Source organism: Rhinoderma darwinii, chromosome 4 (assembly GCF_050947455.1).
Source record: "Rhinoderma darwinii isolate aRhiDar2 chromosome 4, aRhiDar2.hap1, whole genome shotgun sequence".
In the NCBI taxonomy this organism is placed as follows: Eukaryota; Metazoa; Chordata; class Amphibia; order Anura; family Rhinodermatidae; genus Rhinoderma; species Rhinoderma darwinii.
The window spans coordinates 108,664,400-108,687,933 of NC_134690.1; positions in this window are offsets into that span (position 1 = coordinate 108,664,400).

The window sequence follows — 23,534 nt, forward strand, 5'->3', positions numbered from 1 at the left end:
ATTCCCAACAAGATCTGCATTATTAGAAATGACCAGATCCAACAGAGCTTCACCTCTAGTCGGGTCTTCCACAAACTGGGCCATAAAATTTTCCTGCAACAGGTTGAGGAAATGTCTCCCCTTTGCAGTTGAAGCCGAACCATGACACCAATTAATATCCCGGAAATTAAAATCTCCCATTATCACTACAGTACCCGCCTGTGCAGCCCGCTCCATCTGTTTATATAGCTGAACTTCCATCTCCTCAGTTATATTGGGGGGTCTATAGATTACACCAAAAGTAATTTTTTCAGTGTTTACTCTAAGACATATGAAGAGCATTTTAAGCACCTGGGAGAAGTGTTGTATGTCCTCATCAAGTACGGTTTAAAAGTCAAGCCGTCAAAGTGCCATTTGCTGAAGCCAAAGGTGCATTACCTGGGACATGTTGTCAGTGCTGAAGGAGTCATCCCAGATCCAGACAAAGTGGCTGCAGTGAAAGATTGGCCGACCCCTACCACCATTCAGGAGGTAAGAAGTTTCCTTGGATTTGCGGGGTACTACCGCCGCTTTATAAAGAACTTTGCCCAAATTGCAGCACCCCTACAGGAATTGTTACGAGGCCAACCCAATCGTAAGCTACAGAAGAATGTGCCGATACTCTGGTCTGAAGCTCAAGAGGCCTCCTTTAATAAACTCAAACAGATGCTAATTGAAACCCCCGTGTTGGCTTACCCAGACTACAGCCGTCCTTTCCATTTGTACACAGATGCCAGCAAGAAAGGATTGGGTGCTGTGCTTTCCCAAGTACAGGATGAGAAAGAAAGGGTGATAGCTTATGGAAGTCGAGCCCTTAGAAGTACAGAAAGAAACGATGATAACTACAGCTCGTTTAAGTTGGAATTCCTTGCACTCGTGTGGGCTATTACTGAGAAGTTCCGGGACTACCTTACTGCCACTTCATTTGTAGTCTTTACCGACAACAACCCCCTGGCTCATTTAAACACAGCTCGGCTGGGAGCTCTGGAGCAAAGATGGGCATTCCGACTAGCCAACTTCAAATTTACTATCAAATACAGAACAGGAAAATCTAATGTGAATGCAGATGCACTGTCCAGGCTGCCTACAGTAGAAGAAGTGGACAGAGATGAGAAGAATTGGGAAGAGGTGGAAATGCCTGCTTTCTATGCACAATTTGCAAACCAAAATGCCATGACAACAAGGAGAGGAACCCTGCCCCCATCTACACATGTGCCTCTTAATCTACAAACAGAGAAAGTACATTGGGCTCAGGTCCAGAAAGAAAGCAGAGTCTTGGAAAGTTTAAAAACCCTTCTTGAATCTGGAAGAAAACTCAGCAGGAGTCAGCGTATCAGTGCCAATTCAGAGTTGGTCAAACTGTTAAAGGCATGGTGTCGCCCCAAAAACATGTTTTTTTTTTAAAATTTAAACATTTAGTGTGTGGGTGATAAAACATTGTTCAAATTTTTTTTATTTTTTTCGCGAGTCAGGAAATATTATAAATTTTTTCAAATTTATAATACTACCCATTTTTGGTCACTAGATGGAGCTGTTTGGAGCTAGTTCCCAAAATTGCAGCATTGCAACATTGGGTTAAAAGCTATCGCTCTAGTGAGCGCTCAGCATCCCCCCCTCCTTTATCCTGGCTAGTGCCGGGATAAACGAGGGGTTTGAAAGGTTTAACCTGCTACACTGTGCGTCGCCATTTTTTGAGGTAACCCACAGTGTAGTAGGTTTACATACAGTAGTAAACACACACAAACACTAACATACATTGAAATCGCTTACCTGCTCCTGCCGCCGCGGCCCGTCCGCTCCCTTTGCTGCCGCTGTTCCATGTGCACTTGTCCGGAAGCCGCGACCGGAAGTAGTAATATTACTGTCCGGCCGCGACTTCCGGTCCACAGGAAAATGGCGCCGGACGGCGCCAATTTCGAATAGGACTGTGTGGGAGCGGCGCATGCGCAGTTCCCACACAGACGCCGTACACGGCAGTCAATGGGACGGGAGCCGTTCGCAGTCCCTATGGGACTGTGGCTGCCGTATTCCATGTCTGTGTGTGTCGTTAATCGACACACACAGAAATGGAACAAAAAATGGCAGCCCCCATAGGGAAAAAAAAGTGTGAAAAAAAGAAACAGTAAAACACAAACACACAAATGAAAATAAACGTTTATATTAAGGCACTAACATCTTTAACATATTAATAAAATATTTGTGATGACACTGTTCCTTTAAGGCAGAGAAGACGGCTATTCATGGGAAAGGGTCAGCTATACAGACGCACTCTAGATCCAATCACTTATGAACGTGTGAATCAGATTGTGGTGTCCCAGCAGGACGCCAGCATAGTCCTCGAAGCTTACCACGACCAGTCTGGTCATTTTGGGTGTCAAAAGACTGAAGCCACTATAAGAAGACGGTTCTTCTGGATTGGAATGGGAGAGGACATTGAAAAATGGTGTCGAGAATGTACTTCATGTGCAGTGAGCCGACGAGAGCAACATGGCCAGAAAGTGCCACTACATCCTATTGTGAGTCATAAGCCGCTGGAATTCGTTGCACTTGACCATGTGAAGCTGGAGCCAAGCAGAACTGGGTTTACCCATGCTCTGACCATCATTGACCATTACACAAAGTTTGTTGTAGCAATGCCCGTGAAGGATTTGACAGCCAAGACCACAGCTGAAGTCTTCTGGAAAACCTTTGTTCTACCGTATGGATATCCCAAACAGATTTTGACGGACCAAGGGTCTGCGTTTGAGTCACAATTGTTTCAAGAGTTCTGCACCCTCTATGGCTGTAAGAAGTTACGAACAACTGCGTACCATCCACAATGCAATGGACTCTGCGAAAGAATGAACAAGACACTGATAGAAATGCTGAAAACTGTGCCTACTCATCGAAGAGCAGATTGGCCCATTCTTCTTCCAGAGCTAACTTATTTGTACAACAATACAGTCCATTGTTCCACCGGATACACTCCATACTTCCTGATGTTTGGTCGTCAAGGCAAACTACCGTCTGATATAGCTATGGAAGTTCAAGTCAGCGATACCATCAATCCACTACCACGAACAGACTGGGTAGCAGACCATCAGCGTCGCCTGAATGAAGCCAATGAAATGGTTGAGAACCGGATGAAAGTCGTACGTCAGAGACAAGAAGAGGACTATAATTCCAATGCCAACGCTGAACCTTTGAAAGTTGGGGATCGAGTCTGGTTAAAGAAAAACCACAGAACCAGCAAGCTAGATGACTATTGGGAACCAAGGCCGTACACTGTGAAAGCCATTCCTCATCCAGAAATAGAAATCTACGAGATTGGAAAACAAAACGTAGAGTGTACCAAGGTGGTACACCGTAATCAGCTGAAACTTTGCCTGTTGAAGGACTCTAGAGAGGAAACCATTCCAGATGAGACACCCTCTGAGGGAAGACTGGAGTCACCCATGGAAACTGCAGGTAATATGTTCCCGTTTGACTGGCCTTTCGGTCCTTGGATGCAACTAGGTGTCCCACAAGTTGTCCCTAGCCAAAGTGTGCCGATTGAGTCCCACCCAGAAGTTGTTCCGAGCTATTGTGAACTTATTGACTCTCAGCCCCCTACTACTTGTGATCCTCCTAGAAGGTCGGAGAGAGCCACCAAAGGTAAAATGCCTGAACGATACTGTGACTGAATAGACATGTCTATGCTACAGACTATTTCTATGGAGCCCTATAGTTATATTTAACAGGTAATAGGTAGGAGAAGACCCAGCAGGCTGGCGGGCATTGAAATATCAAGAAAAAATACAGTTTTGCGGTTAAGCAAAAAGAAGTGCCTTTATTACCAGCCAAGCTATAATGATATGTATAAGTTAAAACATAACTTTTATTGATTAGGGTTAAATATAGTTAGGACACACAAGAATGGATTTAAAATGTAACCAAAGTTCACTGACAGTTGTGAATTTTGCATCAGTCAGATGCAATCAGTATACGATATAATCTGTCTATGTATGTGTCACCTACGGCGTCTGCAGAACGCCGGGTAACACAGATGAGTAGCGTCTGTGTCTATGTCAGTGATAACTCTGAGGTTTTAAAATTAATGACGAAGCCCCCCCGACATGTTTCGCTGCATCCGCAGCGTCTTCAGGGGTAAATGGGGCAACTGAACGGCGCGTGGAGGGTCCGTCCCTCTTAAGACCTCGGGCCGCCATAACAGTGGGCGTAATAGATAAGGGACCAATCAGAAGGGTTGGTACAATCCAGTCATACAGAGACTAGAAGAGAAAGTGCCAATCACGCAGGAGCGGGGGCGCCTGCGCGGTCGGCATTGAACTGCGGTAAGGTGAAATTAAACTAAGTGTGAGGGGGCAAAGGCTGCGCATGTCACCACACTTAGAGAATCGGAGGTGAAAAAAGAGAGAGAGTGAGTAAATATTATCGGCAACAAGCTTAAGAAAAACTGTATAGTGATGTGTGTTGACAGTATCTCTGCACAATATATGGAAGAGACCATATAATAGTTTAGGATGATGCTAAATATGATAATGATGTTGAGATAATAAAAATAAAAATGATATAAATGTAAATAATAAAAATAATTAGAAAATAAATAGAAATAAATAGAAATTATGAAAATAAAAAATAAAAAAAGGAATGGATATTGATGAATAAATATAATAAAGGTGCATGAAAATGAATAAATAAGTGATGAGCGATAAAGTAGTGTTAGAGGACGCTCAGTTATAATAAGGGTGTATATTAGGTCACTTCCAATAGATATAGGAATGTGAAAAGATAAATTGTATAGAGTGAATAAGGAGGGAAAAAGGGAGGGGGGGAAAGGGGGGAAAAGGGGGGGGGGAAGAAGGGGGGGGGGAAAGGGGTGAGGGGGGAAATGTAATGTAGTGTGATGCTGAGAAAAATGATAATGAATGTAAAAATAAAATGTGATGCTAATGAGTGAAATAGACTAATGTGAAAAGAAAAAGGTTATATTATAAGGATTATATTAATTAATAAAGGAGAGGTATAGGGATAGATATCCTACATTATGAATATAAGGTCCTCAAAAAGAAAAAATCTCATAAAGTTATTAATGGCATGGACAGGAGAACATTATAGATATAAGAGTAATAGTAACAAAGATTGAGAAGACGGACATTGTAAATAATCCATAAGGCTAGAGTAGCATATAGGATACGCCGTATTAATAAAAATTCTGGAGTAGTGTCCATATTGTCTGAGTATTAATTCATAAATATCAATAATCATTAGCTGTAGAGTCACAGATTTACGGAAATGTATATAGATGGCGATCAGAGGGGAATTTTCCCAAAACAAAGGGGGAAAAAAAAAAAAAAAAGGAGAAGAAGAAACGTAAGGGTTAGATTGAGGATATAGAGCCTATCAAAGAAAAGCTGTATAGTTAAAGCCTTCATTTAGACCAAGGGGGCTCAATGAGCTCAACCTGTGAATCCATCGGGCTACTTCTTGAAGTAATTTCTTATCCAAGTTACCAGCTCTTGGTCCCAATTGTAATTGGGTAATTCCCCAAATTTGAAGGTTCTTAGTATTTCCATTATGTATGGATCTGATGTGTCTGGAGAGTGGAGTGTCCTCACCAATGACAACTGTGCTGAGATGTTTTGAGATCCGTCTACGTAGTTGCTGTATGGTTTTACCTATGTACAATTTGGGACAAGGGCATTGTATCGCATAAACAACACCACTGCTTTGGCAGTTGATGAATTGTTTGATGGTATAAGATTTACCATCAACAGGATTAATGAAGGACTTAGTGGTTGGCATTAGGGGGCAGAACGAGCATCTGCCACAGGGATGAGACCCTTTGATGGGGGGAGGAAGCCAAGTCCTTTTTGGAATGGATGGTTTGGAATAGTGACTGTGCACAAGGTACTCTCTTAGATTTTTACCCCTACGAAACGTAATATTGGGTGTGTTCGAGATAACATTAGCAAGATCAGGATCAGCCTGAAGGATCGGCCAATGTTTTTGGAGTATCCTGAAGACCTGTGGGGAACCCACGTCAAAATTCCGTATGCATCTAATGGTGGATGTAGAGATATCTTTTTCTTTCCTCCTTCCATAGAGTAGCTCCTCCCTAGTGGTTGCTCGGGCCCTAGCGTACGCCCTATGTAAAAACTTCTTGGGATATCCCCTCGCACGAAATTTGTGATAAAGCTCATCACATTCAGATTGAAATTATACCTCCTCAGAGCAATTGCGCTTCGCTCTGAGGTACTGTCCTATCGGTATGCCCCTTTTAAGGGCTGGAGGATGGTAGCTTTCCCAGTGAAGAAAGTTATTAGTGGCGGTAGTCTTACGGTAAATATCAGTATGGACACTGCCACCAGGATCAAGGGAAATCCTAAGGTCGAGAAAATTAATCTCTTGTTCATGTATTTCAGATGTAAATTTCATGCCTATGTCATTGACGTTAAGAATCTCCATGAAGTCTAAGAAGAGTGCTTTATCCCCATCCCAAAATATAAGAATGTCATCAATGTACCTGCCCCAAAAAGAAATGTGACAGGTAAAACGAGACAAATCCTCTGTGAAAACACAAGTATCTTCCCACCACCCTAGGAAAAGGTTGGCGTACGTGGGTGCACATTCTGTGCCCATGGCCGTACCTTTTATTTGCTGATAAAATTTACCATCAAAAATGAAATAATTGTGAGATAGAAGAAATTGGAGTAAAGAAATAATAAGTGCATTATGTGCTTTAAACTGAATTCCCTTGGTGTTAAAAAAGTGTTGGACAGCAATTAAACCCAGATCATGTCTAATATTTGTATATAGAGATTCAACGTCAATGCTGGCTATTAGAGTGGAAGGTGTAACTGAAATTCCCTGGATCCTGGTGACAGCATCCTTTGTGTCTCTAAGATAGGAAGGTAAGGTAGAGACAAAGGGTGCAAGCATCTCATCAACATATGAACTGATCCCCTGCGTAAGATTGTCGTTGCCCGAGACAATGGGTCTACCCGGTATAGGACGAGTTATTTTGTGTACCTTAGGTAAGGCATAAAAAGTGGACAGAGTAGGGTTGGCATCATACATCCTTTTGAACTCATCCATAGTGATAAGATCTTGAGATTGCGCTTGAGTTAACACAGAATGTAATTCTTTAAGAAAGACTTCAGTGGGGTTCTTTTTGAGGATGATATAAGTAGATCTATCGTCCAAAAGTTTATGAACCATGTTTGTATAGTCTACCCCAGGGGTGGGCAAACTTTTTGACTCGCGGGCCACAATGGGTTCTAAAATTTGACAGAGGGGCCGGGCCAGGAGCATTTGGAGGGAGTGTTTGGGCCGGATATACTAAAGCATTAAATGTAGTGTGTGCAAACCTCATAGCACAGTAAGAACACTACAACCCAATTTATTAACTGTCTTTCAAATGTGAAAAATAGCCCTTATCAGTTAATAAATTTGTCTCAAGGAATATGCAAGATATGGCATTTACATACTATTTCGCAGATACTGGGAGGAGGAAATGTAAATAGATTAAAATAACATACGCACTGTGATTTATCAAGATTGCGTCTGTTTTTAATAAGTTTCAATCGAAGGTGCAAAGTTAAAGAAATCAACATTTATTGAAAAATGGAATCACTTTCAACATTCAAAACATATTATTACACAACGAAATACTCAAGCTCAATAATATCTACTTGTGTTAAACTCCGCAAAATCATGGATGGATTGTCCTGACCGCGCGCTCTACAAACTCGCCACGGACACCCTCGCCTTCACGCGCAAACAGTACACGTGTATCGTTGCCAAGCACACAGACATAGGCTGTATTAAATATCCTACCTGCAGCTGAAGGGCTTAATGGTGACGTGAAACGAAGTGAAAATTAAAGTGAAATAAAGAGAAATACGCGCCACATTAACAACGGTCAATGTGTTTTGAGTGCGCCATCTATTGGGAAAACGTGGGCATTGCAGGGAAAGGGGGAAAAAAAAGAGGTTTTTACTATAATTTGGACAAGTTCGGCGGGCCGGATTAAAAAGCCTAACGGGCCGTATGTGGCCCGCGGGCCGTAGTTTGCCCATGTCTGGTCTACCCTGTCCAAGATGACAATATTGCCCCCTTTGTCCGATGGCTTGATGACAATGGATTCATTCTTGTTAAGTTCAGACAAAGCGGCCTGCTCCATCTTATTAAGATTGCCAAGGACTTTAGATTTATTAAATTTTAATTTGTGTAAGTCTGCACTGACCATCTTAACAAAAATGTCTATGTGACCATACTGGGAGAAGGATGGTGTCATGCGTGACTTAGGTCGCAGAGATGAAAAGGGGCCGGTGGCCGTAGTGGCTCCGAATTCATTCTCATCAAGAAGTGCCTCTAGATCAGTCAAGGTTCTCAGTTCATTATAAGTAGATGAAGAGATAGGAGAGGAGTTAGTCCCAAAAGGTTTGTGTAAGGCTAATTTTCGCGCAAATAAATTCACATCTTTAGTCCAGTTAAATTCATTAAATCCAGGAGTAGGGGTATAAGACAGGCCCTTCTACAAAAGTGTCATTTGATGGTGATTCAGATTATAAGATGAAAGATTGTAGATTTGCATACCACCTTCACATGTGGTGGAAAGACTGGAGTCAGGATTAATTAATTCGTCTGACTCCAGTTGATGTTGGGTGGTCCTAAAAAAGGAGAAGGAGTATTCAGGGCAGCTGATGTCCTCCCAATCCCACTTGATGTAGATGTGTTTATCCCCAATAGACCCATGTTTTTTCCCGCTGTTAATGGTGCGGCAAGAGCACTGGTAGTGAACATGGTGGGTAAAGCAAAGGATGAAGTAGAGGAGGGTGCCAAAGCAGGTGCCCTGGATATAGTCTCTTGTCCTGATGGACCGGGACATATTTGTCTATTTCCCTTTGGTGGCAAAAAAGTTATTTTTGGGGGGTTGTATCTCTTATTATTAGTTTTACGCTTGGTCCCTAATCTCTTATCATCAAAAGAGGGTCTGGGGTCGTCGGTACCTGAGACGTCAGACTCAGAGTAGTCTGTAGATCTAGCCTCTCTATAGGTACCAGTGGGAATATGTCTGCGAAACGTATATGCCTGTCCTGTTTCGAAATCCTTGCGATCGCGTATATATTTGCGATGTTTTCGCTCTTTTATATCTCTTTGCAAATTTTCAATATTCCTCTGTAATTTAATTTCACAGTCGTTGAAATCAGATGTTGTACTGAAAATTTTTATGTCCTCAATCTCTTTAGAGAGCTGCAGTTTGATTTTTTCAAAGGCGCGTTTTTCAAAGTCAAGAAGATATTGTAACATGCGCAAGGAATTATCGGTCAGTAAATCTTCCCAACCTTTAAGAAAAATGCTATCATTACGAAGTGCATTAGGTATGATGTTAATACGTAAACCTCTGTAAACGATTTTTTGTTGAACATATGTATCCAAGCTAGCAATTTCCCAATAGGATCTTATATATTGTTTGTATGTTTTTTGAAGGTCCTTGAAAGCAGTGTTTACATCAAGGTGGTGAAAAGGTAAGTTGTCAATAGAAAAAACACTAGCCACTTCCGCAGAAAAGTCACCAGAGTGTAGTTTCTGAGATAGAAAACTCGCCATCCCCTATTGGTTAGGGAAATACAAGAAGTGACTTTATCCACAGTGGGGAATGGGTCAGGAAAGGGTAATTAACCCAAAATAATCTAACAGGTAATAGGTAGGAGAAGACCCAGCAGGCTGGCGGGCATTGAAATATCAAGAAAAAATACAGTTTTGCGGTTAAGCAAAAAGAAGTGCCTTTATTACCAGCCAAGCTATAATGATATGTATAAGTTAAAACATAACTTTTATTGATTAGGGTTAAATATAGTTAGGACACACAAGAATGGATTTAAAATGTAACCAAAGTTCACTGACAGTTGTGAATTTTGCATCAGTCAGATGCAATCAGTATACGATATAATCTGTCTTTTTTCACCTCCGATTCTCTAAGTGTGGTGACATGCGCTGCGTTTGCCCCCTCACACTTAGTTTAATTTCACCTTACCGCAGTTCAATGCCGACCGCGCAGGCGCCCCCGCTCCTGCGTGATTGGCACTTTCTCTTCTAGTCTCTGTATGGCTGACTAAGCCGGTCGTCATACGTATCATGAATGGATTGTACCAACCCTTCTGATTGGTACCTTATCTATTACGCTCACTGTTATGGCGGCCCGAGGTCTTAAGAGGGACGGACCCTCCACGCGCTGTTCAGTTGCCCCATTTACCCCTGAAGACGCTTCGGATGCAGCGAAACATGTCGAGGGGGCTTCGTCATTAATTTTAAAACCTCAGAGTTATCACTGACATAGACACAGACGCTACTCATCTGTGTTACCCGGCGTTCTGCAGACGCCGTAGGTGACACATACATAGACAGATTATATCGTATACTGATTGCATCTGACTGATGCAAAATTCACAACTGTCAGTGAACTTTGGTTACATTTTAAATCCATTCTTGTGTGTCCTAACTATATTTAACCCTAATCAATAAAAGTTATGTTTTAACTTATACATATCATTATAGCTTGGCTGGTAATAAAGGCACTTCTTTTTGCTTAACCGCAAAACTGTATTTTTTCTCTATAGTTACATTTGACCCCCCAGTTTGCTCATGCAGCCTTGATTTGATTTTTGAGACCCAGAGACTGTCCTGAACTTTATTTTGAAACCCATGTTGCGCACGTTGCACCACATCTCTATTGAGTCTATTGAAGTGCATCGCAAGAATTGTCGGCTGTACCATGCACCTTGCAAATGGCGCCAGAAGATGTCTTGCCATATGGACTTTGTTGCTGGATATATTGAGAGTGATACTAGTTTTACAGTATTGCCTTAATATTTTTGCCTTTCAGGAATGCACTATGGACATTTGCCGTTATGATGCAAAGTTTACCTTTAATATGTGAATATGTTATATTGCATATTTTTGTCCCGTTTTTGTTGCAGGAGAGACAGTGTCGGGGACGACCCTGATTTTTCCGGGGACGAATGTGATACCCAGGAAAATTGCTGTTTATTTACTGTCATTGTACTGTTGCTTTAGTATGCAGGTTTTAATGTGCTTTATTCTGTAATCATGGTTGGTACTGAAATCACTTCCCTATATGACTCAGCAGAAACATAAATGGGCTGCTTCACCTTTAAGATGTATTCTCCAGAGAGAGGGGAGGGGTGTAGCTAGCTGGGGGCTCAGGAACAAACCTCACCCAGTGCAGTGTGTGGAGCAGCGCAGTGCAGAAGTGGGGAGAAGTGTGCAGCAGCGTGCAGGCAGAGGAGAGCAGACAAGTCCGTGTCTAAAGTTGGATTCAGTGAGATGCTGCAGCAGCCATGTGGAACTGAGAGGAATTCTGTGACAGGATCAGCAACAGCCATGTGGAAGTGAAAGGAGTGCAGGTCAGTGTGTGTTGCCTGTGGCACAGAAGCCAGACAAGGAGCTTGGACACTACTGAGAGTGCCTAGAGCAAAGCAAGGAGCTTGCACACAGCCTAGAATCCCCAAGGGACACCATGCCTCTGTGATAGTGCAACTGGATTGGGACAGTCAGCAGCGCACCTTCCAGCACAGTATAGAGAAGAAAGAGGAGCAGAACTCACAGCACACTTGGAGGCATTACAGACAGAGTTAGGGAGGTGAAGCAGGTACCACCATTTGCAATACCCTGTGATATGTTTATTCTACTTAAAGACATTGCCTCTGTAACCAAAGTAACCACCAAGCATATTGTGCCCAGTAAAACTACTGTGAACGTTTATTGAACCCTGTCTCCTGGAACATCCTTATTCGGGGTACACCACATAACATCCCAGGGGACAGAGAACAGTGTATCCTACAAGCACCACTTATTTCACTGGTTCTGTGGCCCGAGGAGCGGGAGAGAGAAAGTGTGCCACCGTGACCAAAGGGCGCGAATACCAACTTCAGCTCAGAGAGCCCCGCCCACCGCGACTCGGCGCCCGCGTTACCACATATCTATCTATCTATCTATCTATCCATCTATCTGAAAAATGAAAAATTTGCAGCCCTCCAGCAATTGTGCTGAAAAAACCACGTGTCTTTATTCAGCAAACATAGCAGACACAAAGTTTTTCTTCACAATTGCTGGAGTGCTGCCAATTTTTCATTTTTTATAAAGTGTGGACCTTTTGGTTCTGGGTCCATAAAAAAAGAAATGCACTCACTATAATCGAATTTACATGGTGCAGGATTGAGCTAATAGCCTCCTGCTCATGGCTCTGCTCTAGTAAAGCAGAATGGACGTGTACAGGCATTATACTGTGTATCAGTTTTGCCAGATGTGCTCTTTAGTAACTGTGTGGAGTGAATTACTCAGATTGGTTATGTTCCAAATTCTACTATTCTTACTATTCATGGGGAATACACCACTTATAACTGCTATTTCTATTTAGATCAACACTAACTTTTTAAACAATTTATGCTAATCTATTAGTATACCTGATATAAAACAACTTTGTAACTTACTGTTAAAATGTAGTTGTTATATCCATGCAAATTTTATGTGACGTTACTGCCACTAGCTGTCTCCCATCCTGTAATCTGCTGTCCACCTGCTGTTGTCAAGCAAAGTCTGTCCCTGTTTACCGAACAGAATTGATGGACTGCAGGTAAATGGGGGGGGGGTCTCTTTTCTGCCTGCCCATACAAGTCTATGGAGGGGGGAGCAAGAGGGGGGAGCAAAAAGAGAGTGTCAGCAATAGATACGCTGGATACAAGTCTATGGAGAAGGGAATAGGTAAGCAGGTGGAGGATGCAGGGGCAGAGTGAAAAAAAGCACAGGCTGCTGGTAAGATATCTATGTCATCCCAGTGCTGGATTCTTAGCTACACTGCTCATTACTGCTGTACAATTTCCTCCATGATGCTGCAGCTTCTAATTATGTGATATAAAGAAATAGGAGAGCAGGATTCTCCTATTTTCTGTGTGCAGTGTATAGAAGACATGATAGCCATTAGGCTCTGCTCAGAAGCACAGACACAACTGAGGATTAGAGAGAGAGCCTGAGGGGGAAAAACTGCTAAAAAAAATTATAATACATATGCAAGTCATGTAATGGCCATAAATAGTGTTATTCCTCATGTAAACACATATGACGGTTATATAAATAGTTTACCCTGTTATCAATGGACACTAAACACAAACCACTTTCCTAATTTCTAAGGATAATTCAGACGGGGAAGTAGTAAAGACAATCGAGTACTCTTGAAAATAAAGGGCAGTTCTATGATTGAGTGTGTATCAAGTCTAAAATATGTAAAAAGATCCTTTCTTGAGATGTCTGTTGTTTGCAGTGTGACTACATACTGTACTTGCTTTGCCTGTCCAGGCACTGAGATTGTGAGCAACTATTTGTAGTAATGCGTTAAAGATAGTGTTTGGAGTCGTCCATGATCTTTAGTGCTATTAGTTTTCACGCTTTGACGTGTAACTCTAGGAAGATTTTCATATTTAGTCAAATGGATCTGCTAGGATCATTTAACAGACCAGGTTTGTTAATCCTCAAATGTAAATTTCCAAGTTGCTCTAAAAACTAGAAGTTGCCAAAATTACACCCCCTCTCTTGCTGAAGCTGCACTACACAGACTTCCTGCTCTCCCTGCTGTCCATGTAATTCAGTGATGGCCAGAGTCCTCCAGAACTGCTGATTTTTAGCGACTTTATTTCTAGCTCCTACTAGGACATATGAACAGGGGTTGTCCTCACGGCACCACCTCTTAATTGAATTAATTTAGGCATTAATGAAAATATTCTCTGATCTAAAACAGTCAATTTAAATATGTATTAATGTCTACATAGAAGTGCATTTTATGATGTTAACAGTGGTTAACAGGAAATATATAAAATGTAACATCAAAAAGTTCCTGAGTAAAGAACCTAATAATGTTGTTTACCTCCTATGTAGTGTCTGCCAAGACAATGGAGTAAATGAAGCAAGAGATACCACCTAGTGAGAATTAACTGTACAAGTCTTTTGTAGATTACACAATGATTTAAAATCAATAAACATTAGCTTGACAACCAGGCACTCTAGACTACATTAATAGTAAAGCGAATTAAACATCATTTCATAATAATCCCTAGGACTCCAGACAGCTTAACCCCTTCAGGATAGGAATTGTCCTATAAGACCTAATAAGTTCTAAGGGTTTTACAGTGTCAAAATATACTCTTACATTTTTTTATATTATTTATTTCTTTACCTGTACAGATCACAACTGCTGTCTGTTTTCACATATGTGATGCAAATATAGTAGTAACTAAGGTACCTATTTGACGTAATTCTACATAGATATTAAAGTAATACAATGGACAGGTAAATTGACACATTAATGTTATTTAACAGACCTTGCAATACTTCCAAGTGCAGACCAAAAATGTCACCTTGGTCCATTGCAACCAATTAGACCTCTTCTTTCAGGGGAAGAAACAAGTTGTTTTATTGAAGACCTATTGTTAAGGAGCAAGACAATAGCAGTGGCTGCATTAAAAACTTTCAATCTGTGTATAGTTATGGATAGAATTAAAAAGTTTAGATAAAACATTTGAAATTCCCTATTAGGTAAAGTAGTTAGTAGATTGGAGTCACCGGTCAGGACCATCATAGGATCTGATAGTGGTAAACAGTGTTTCAGTACATCCGTGCATTACACAGACTGCCAATTTATTTCAATGGAAACTGTGTAAGACTTCCTTAAAACACATTTTTTGTCTGCCCCTTTTTGGGGGAAAAAATGCCACAAAAACCCCTCAAATTTTTTAAAGAGGCTCTGTCACCAGATAATAAGTGTCCTTTCTCGGACATAATCTGATCGTCGCTGTAATGTAGATAACAACAGTGGTTTTTATTTTGAATAACTATCATTTTTTATAAAGTTATGAACAATTTTAGATTTATGCTAATTACTTTCTTAATGACCAACTGTGCGTGTTTTTACTTTTTACCAACTGGGCGTTGTGAAGAAAAGTGTATGACGCTGACTAATCAGTGATAAATCAGCATCATACACTTCTCATTGTTCCAGCCCAGCTTCTTTTACTGCACAATCACACTAACAATGAGAAGTGTATAGTGCTGATTGGTCTCTGATTGGTCAGCGTCATACACTCCTCTGTACAACGCCCAGTTGGTAAAAAGTAAAAACACGCCCAGTTGTCTATTAAGAAACTAATTAGCATAAATCTAAAATTGTTTATAAGTTGGTCAAAAATGATCGTTTTTTGAAAATAAAAACCACTGTTATCTACATTACAGCGCCGATCAGATTATGTAGGAGATAGGGCACTTATAATCTGGTGACAGAGCCTCTTTAAGTAAAATCGTAAATGCAACTTATGGTATTTTCAATTTGTCTATTTGATCTTTTGCAAATAGTGTGTTTTACTGCCTGTGTTTTTTAGGTGCCGTTATTCACATTGCAAATCATGTAATTCAAAGATAGTGTGATACAGACATTCCTCTGAGCAACACATGCTTTGTTCTGAAAAAACGCCTCCAAAAATGCCACAAAAATTGTACTACACATTGATACGTTTTTCTTTCAAAGAGAAAAAAAAACTATGGGGGGCTAAGGGACAAAAACGCAACTGAATGATGAAAAAAAAAGACAAATCCAGGCTTGCTGCAATTTTGGAAAAACACCACTCACCCAAAAAAATACAAAAATAAATGTCACCTAAAAAACCGCCATATTTGGGGGGCTTTAATATGTCCACAGTGACTTCAGGCTGGCAGCAGCATTTTTTGCTGCTAAGAACGCAGCAAAAAAGACCAGGCAAAACACGGTGTGTGTGAATCCTTCATAATTTCCTTTTCATGGCACTGCAGGTAAATTCCAGCACAGATTACAATTAATTGCTGGGGAATCAGGCAGTGGGACACCACGTGATCACCACGTGATATCGAAAGGGGTCCCTTCTAACAAAGAATTTTGGAATAACATTATCAATACAGACCTCCAAGGGTTTTACATTTTAGGCTATGTTCACACAGGGTATTTTGGGGGAGGAATATCTGCCTCAAAATTCCGTTTGGAACTTTGAGGCAGATTTTCCTCTCCCTGCACGCCGATTTTCACGCCTTTTTTCGTCCGCGGCCATTGAGTGCCGCGGGCATAAAACAGCGCGAAATACGCTTTCTCTGCCTCCCATTGAAGTCAATGGGAGGTCAGAGGCGGAAGCGCCCGAAGATAGGGCATGTCGCTTTTTCCCGCGAGGCAGTTTTACTGCTCGCGGGAAAAAGACGCCAACGCCTCCCATTGAAATCAATGGGAGGCGTTCTCGGGCCGTTTTTGCCGAGTTTTGCGACGCGGTTTCCGCGTCAAAAAACTCGGCAAAATACCCCGTGTGAACATAGCCTTACAATGTATTTCAAAGGTTTTCAAAGGTTAAAAGATAGAACACCAGCTTGTTTATCTTGTAAAGAAATGAAAATGTTCCTAGTGTTTTGATACATTTATGAGTAGAACTTGGTTAATCCTGGAAGTCCAATACCTTATTTTTGTCTCAAAGATTAATTGCTCATATATAAGCTGGCAGTCACTATACTCCAAGTCCTTATTGGATAACTATGGTACTGTATAATGTGCCACCTAAAACAGATCCATCAGAAGCACTAAATCCCAGACAACTTCTATTCATATGCTGTATTTGGGGATACGCATATCATAGATGGGTTATGGATCCCCTTGTATAAGCTACGGCGGAGAGTAAAGTAAAGAGCTTCAGCTCTGCAGATCTGCAGGGGTGAAAGGAGCCGAACCTGCAGCGATCAGTCGATTGCCAGGATGGCTGTTTTTAGAGACCATTTTCATGCAAGATCCTTCTGATTCCTGGCAGCAGTAAATTATGCTGATTTCAAGGATGAATTTCTTCATGTATAAGTAGATGGTATAGACAGGATGGAGAACTTCCTTTTGTTAAATTGCACTAAATTAGGCTCTGTTCACATCTGCCTTGTTATTTCTGTTTTTCTGTTCTGTCATATGAACAGAAAAACAAAAATAACTGTCAATGTCACCCAACATAATCTATTGACTTTAATGGATTCCGTCAGGTTTCCATTATGGTTTCCATCATTTTACCGGACAAAATAGCTCTGTATGATGCGCTATGTTGTCTGAGATTTTTGGTGGAATCTGCAATGGAGAGAATGTGTTATGCCTTTACTTACTAATATAACCCTCCAAACCCTATAATGGATGTACTTTATATATGACTACATGACTGTAATACAAATGTATGAAAATGGTGTATTTTGCTTCAGTATTTATGAAAACCACGTATTTTGCTTCTTTATTTCAAGCACCACTTATCTGGATATGGGTTGTTTTCTGACTGTGTTCTCTCTAGTGTCATGCTTGATAACACTTTTTTTTAGGAGCCTCAGGTTACACATCAACTAAGCTGTAAGTCTGTCACATTCCTACAGTAGATGTGAAAACTACATTACACTGTTTTCACATAGCACATCCAATTCAGGAACATTGCTAAATATTATGCATATTTAAGCTGTTCCACTTACATTACTTTCTTAAGCTTTAGGGTGAGCTACAAGCATTGAAATGAATACATAACATTTTAAGGTTTTCTTGGGATGTCTTCAACCCAAACTGCAGCATAAGAGAATGACAACTCCGTTATATAAGTCCCAGTACAGTAATGAAAATGTTATAGATGAAATTCTCTGAGACAAATTTCCAAGCATAAGTAAAAGGTTACTATCCATAGTAATGTATGCACAGTACACTCATAGCTGCGGATGTTGTCTTCAATACCGTAGTGCGATCTATAAATACAAACAGTATGTCAAAAGTGAATGTAGCAAAGCCCCAATTTCACAAAATGTACAAACTTCACGATGAGGTTATTTATCAAGCTGCAAAAAAATCATCGTCAAATTTATCATGGGAAAAATTCAATTTAAAAGCAACAGGATTTTTTTTATAACCCTGCTGTTATAGCTTGCACCATGTGGACATTGACAAATGACCCCTGGAAATCTATTTCAGGTTCCATAGAGGTTAATATCGAAACTTTGTGATTTTTAATTTTTTTTCAAAAGAGCATAGCTACCATTTAATCTTGATGTAACAATACATTACTAAAGAATACATTATGTTAAAGAATATATTTCTTATATCTTTATAACAAACACTGTAATATATAATGATATAGATATAAGCCTATATATAAAATCATAAACGGTCATTTTGGACATTAGCAGTCCAATTTTCTCAGTGTGATTACATTTGTTTTTAATCTGAACTCTAATAGGGTACTTTACTTATATGCCCGAGTGTCGTATAATAGTGTTTGGCCCATTTTTGCTTACGGTACTTAATAACACATGCAACACTTAAACTTTGCTCTCTGTGATGTTTGCAACTTTTTTTCCCAAAACAGTCTTTTATCGGATTTTATTACATGATATTTGTAGTAACAGTATGGAATTAAAGAACTGGAAGGGGTGCGGTTTAGGGTAGGTAAAGGGAAATTGTCTCAAAAGAAGATCCCATCATGTGGCAAGTTGCATGGGTCAAATTGGACCATCTTTGCACATTGTGAAGTAAAGATTAATCAGATCAAAAACCCATATTGGCTTTGAGTCTCAAAAAAATTAAGAATTTTTTGCTAACTTAAATTAGCAGGACTCTATAACTTATATTATTACATAGTTAAACCTACATTTTAAGTCATTCCCATGTTACAAAAATATAATGGTATTATAAAAAAAAAAGACACAGTCCATACTTATTACTAAATTATAATACTTGGTAATATGTTAATATCACATTTTGACTGCAATGGCTTAACTGGATCTCACTATTTACATTTAGTCAATTGAATCATCGCCGAGATTAAACTATACTTCTGAAAGCTCTAGGCAGTTACAAACAACAAAATTAATTTATCCAATGTGTATTAGAAGTTAAATCCTTTAAGCTTCTTTTTGAACAACAAAGCATATTTCCTTATTCAATATCTAAGATGATACAGCTTTTCACCAGATCATCAATTCATGATTATTTTACAGAATTTACAATATTGTAGTTAAACTGTTCTTGTGGCTTAAGGTGCTTGTGATAGGTGGCAAAGCAACACTCCATTATTGTTAAAGCTAGGACCATTTGCATTGAAATAGATTTATAAATTGCGTATCTGAAATGTTCAGATTCCTTAAAGAGTTCCCTCATGAAAAAATAAAGTCAGAAAAACATTGCAGCTATGTTGACAACAACCTTCGCTATGGCTGGTTTGTGAAAGTTTGTAGCCTACAGCTAATAGAGAAAGCAGGTCAAACATGGCCCAGCTCCAACACTCAGGCCTCATGATTACAACCATAAGGGTTTTTACTATCCGCAAATGTGGAAGCGCAAATACAGGTACACATCCGTAGTCATCCGCAATGGCGTAAGCGCCCATAGACTTCTTTGGGCGAGTCCGTGCCTCAATTGCGGACAAGAATAGGCCATGTTCTATATTTTGCAGATCATTTCTACGGGCCGGACACACGTCCGAATATATACGGAAAGGTGTCCGTGGCCTGTGGAAATGACTGGATCCACAATTTTATCCGTATATACCTGATCTTTAATTACGGATGAAAACTACAGTCTTGAGCATGGGGCCTTAGGCCAATAATCTCTCTGCGTAGGGATCACCAGCAAGCTCTTTTGAAGATCAGAATAGTTGGTCATCACCTTTGATCCAAATCTCTTAACAGGTTAAAAGATCCTTCTGTTTTCTCATCAAGAAGGAAAACATCTGCCCAACACTGTTCTGCTGGCAGTAATGGCATAGGGAGATGTCTCACAGACAATTGCGGTAAGACTTGTGCTTTTCCAAGGCCAGATTTACTGGAGGGATTTAAGTAGAGAATTACTTGTGGTTGCCTGGTTTTATGTTTGGATCTTTCTCATTGGCAAGAGGGGTGTTTTGGTTAATAATAGTATAAAAGGGAATTGCTACTGCTAAGCCAATGCAAATTCCCCAATTTTGACCTAGAAATAACTATCTGCCTATAGCACGTGAGTGATGTGCATAATCCTCTATTTTGACATTTTACTTGAGTGTCACGGCCCAAAGCAGTCACAGTGCCCCATAACAGTGACAGCCAAAGAAACCCCAGTAACCGCCATAGACCTCCAGTCACTAAAATCCAAGTAATAGCCACTCAACTCATAATATCAATAACATATATTAATAGAAAAATACACATAAGGCATATTTAGTACCTCTATAGAAAATGGCAGCTATATATTAATCATCATGATCATGATCTCTACAGTACGCACCAATATTTTTCATTAAGAAGCAAATAGAAATGCATATTAGCCAATAAAATAGAGTACTATACACAATTAGTGGTCAATGGTAAGTTATTAACATGTCATTAAGTAATTATGTTAATGCTTTACGTTTTAAATGATGTGCTGGTGTGCAAGACGGAGAGAGGAACAGCAATTGGACAGGAGGAAAATGGAGCGGGTGGGATGTAGGTTAAGCCTTGGCATATTTAGTGTGACATAATGTCATGCCTGTGGGATATGTGGACCCACTAGGCCACTCCGTCGTAGCGGAGAAGCAGCTGGCTAAACAATAGTCAATAACAGTCTCACGGATAAGAGTACCTGGGGAGATGATCTGGCAGACAGATGATGCTTGGCAAGGTCAGATGACACTGGACGTGGCAGACGACAACAGAGGTGGCAGACGACACCAGACATCGCAGATGAGGCACACACGACTCCAACAATAGGCTTAGGCTCAGGAACAAACACAACAACAGGATACAGGATACGGGAAACAGGAAATGGGAACACCATTTGCATAGTCGAACACAGAAATACAAACAATGCTGAGGCAAGGAGGGAAAGGGCAATGTATTTTAAATAGTCTAGGGTGCAAAGGTATTGGCTAGGGAACTTTTACTTTAGTGCGCTCGCTGGCCCTTTAAGACCGGGAGGAGTGCACGTACCCTACGGGTGACAGCGGGGAACTGCAGCCGCATGTGCTCTGGCATCTCTGGGAGGAGAGATGCCAGCAGGAAGTGTTTGTGCCAGGGGTAAGTAGATTGTGCTAGTGGTCCGAGAGCGCGGGCACAACGGGAGATTATTGCATTTAGCCTCTGCAGCTCCTGTAGCTGGAAAATTCTGTGGGGTGACCAGAGTGGCACATGCTCCTGGAGTTTGACATCCCTGCCCCTATAGTCTATAGTCCATTTACAAAACTCATGCTCCTATAAACAGTCTATAGTCTACTGACAGATTTATGAGACAACGATGAGGAGTTTAAAATACCGCAAAGCTATGTTAGTTTTAGGTCACTCGTGTTACTAAATGTGATGTTAATAATAGCCTTGCACCATGGGATTTTTTATATATTCAACTTAGTTTCACGAAAGAGAACTTACAGTTATGTGAAAATTATTAGAGGCAGAGCCGGAGAAAACTTCGAGACATATTTTGGAGATTTCTAAGTTAACCTTCTTTGGCAATGGCATTACATTGTTAGTTTTTTTTTAAACTTTGCTGAGGCGCCATTTTTTGGGAAAGTGAAAAATTCCCACCTCCATCTTGTGGGATCTTGTCAAGAAAATCCTCATATACCTTACTGCTATGAGTGTAAAGTGGAGGAAATGTTTCCGGTAAAGTCAAACAGTTAGGAATATTGTTGACCGTTTTCTGTGACTCTAAGGGTATGCTTATATATAATGGCAAGTAATTGCACCTGTATATATATATATATATATATATATATATATACACTACCGTTCAAAAGTTTGGGGTCACTTATATTTATCAAATGAGTTGCAAAATGATTAGAAAATATAGTCAAGACATTGACAAGGTTAGAAATAATGATTTTTATTTGAAATAATAATATTCTCCTTCAAACTTTGCTTTCGTCAAAGAATGCTCCATTTGCAGCAATTACAGCATTGCAGACCTTTGGCATTCTAACTGTTAATTTGCTGAGGTAATTGGGAGAAATTTCACCCCATGCTTCCAGAAGGCCCTCCCACAAGTTGGATTGGCTTGATGGGCACTTCTTGCGTACCATACGGTCAAGCTGCTCCCACAACAGCTCTATGGGGTTGATATCTGGTGACTGCGCTGGCCACTCCATTACAGATAGAATACCAGCTGCCTGCTTCTTCCCTAAATAGTTCTTGCATAATTTGGAGGTGTGCTTTGGGTCATTGTCCTGTTGTAGGATGAAATGGGCTCCAATCAAGCGCTGTCCACAGGGTATGGCATGGCGTTGCAAAATGGAGTGATAGCCTTCCTTATTCAAAATCCATTTTACCTTGTACAAATCTCCCACTTTACCAGCACCAAAGCAACCCCAGACCATCACATTACCTCCACCATGCTTGACAGATGGTGTCAGGCACTCTTTCAGCATCTTTCCAGTTGTTCTGCGTCTCACAAATGTTCTTGTAATGACCGGGGGGTAGGGAAACGGACAAGTGAGCCCTAATCTACCCGCCACTCTGTCCCTGCCTACTTGCAACGACCCGCCCTAGGCGACGGGGTACAACTGGGCGGCGGTCCCTGCACTCAGTAAGTGCACGACAAACACGACAAACATACAAGGGAATACAAGCAAGGGAAAGGGGCAGTTGCCCACGGCAACACCGTGAGCAACCAGAGTGGTGAACGAGCCGAGTCAAGCCAGGAGTGTGTGAGGTACCAAACGAAGAGCAGAAGAGTAGTCAGTAAGCCAGGGTCTGTATAGAGCAGGAACAAAATAGAAGGAGCTGTAGCTGGGCCAGGAAACCACACGAAAAAGAATAACAAGCAAGGAGGAACAGGAAATGCAGGTATAAATAGACAGAGGGCGGGAGCTAGCTGAGTCTGGCCAGGCTGCGATAGGCTCTCCCACTCCTAAGCCTGCCAGCCTGAGTGGTGGAAGCTGGAGTCAGTCTCAGGGATGTAGATTCAGGTGCTGACTGATTAATTAAGGGAGTTAACCCTGAAGCTGTGCCTGGCAGATCCTTTACAGTACCCCCCCTTTTATGAGGGGCCACCGGACCCTTTCTAAGTGGACCTGGCTTACTGGGGAAACGCAGGTGGAACCTCCTGACCAATACCCCAGCGTGAACATCCCGGGCGGGTACCCAAGTCCTCTCCTCGGGCCCGTAACCTCTCCAATGGACCAGGTACTGGAGGGAGCCTTGGACCATCTTGCTGTCCACAATCCTGGCCACCTCGAATTCCACCCCCTCAGGGGTGAGGACGGGAACAGGAGGTCTCCTCAAGGGAGCCAAGGACAGGGAGCAGCGTTTAAGGAGGGAGGCATGAAACACGTCGTGTATACGAAAAGACGGGGGTAACTCCAGCCGGAAGGAGACAGGATTGAGGACCTCAATGACCTTATACGGCCCAATAAACCGGGGAGCAAACTTCTTGGACGGAACCTTGAGACGCAAGTTCCTAGACGACAACCACACCAGATCCCCGACCATAAACAGGGGGTTAG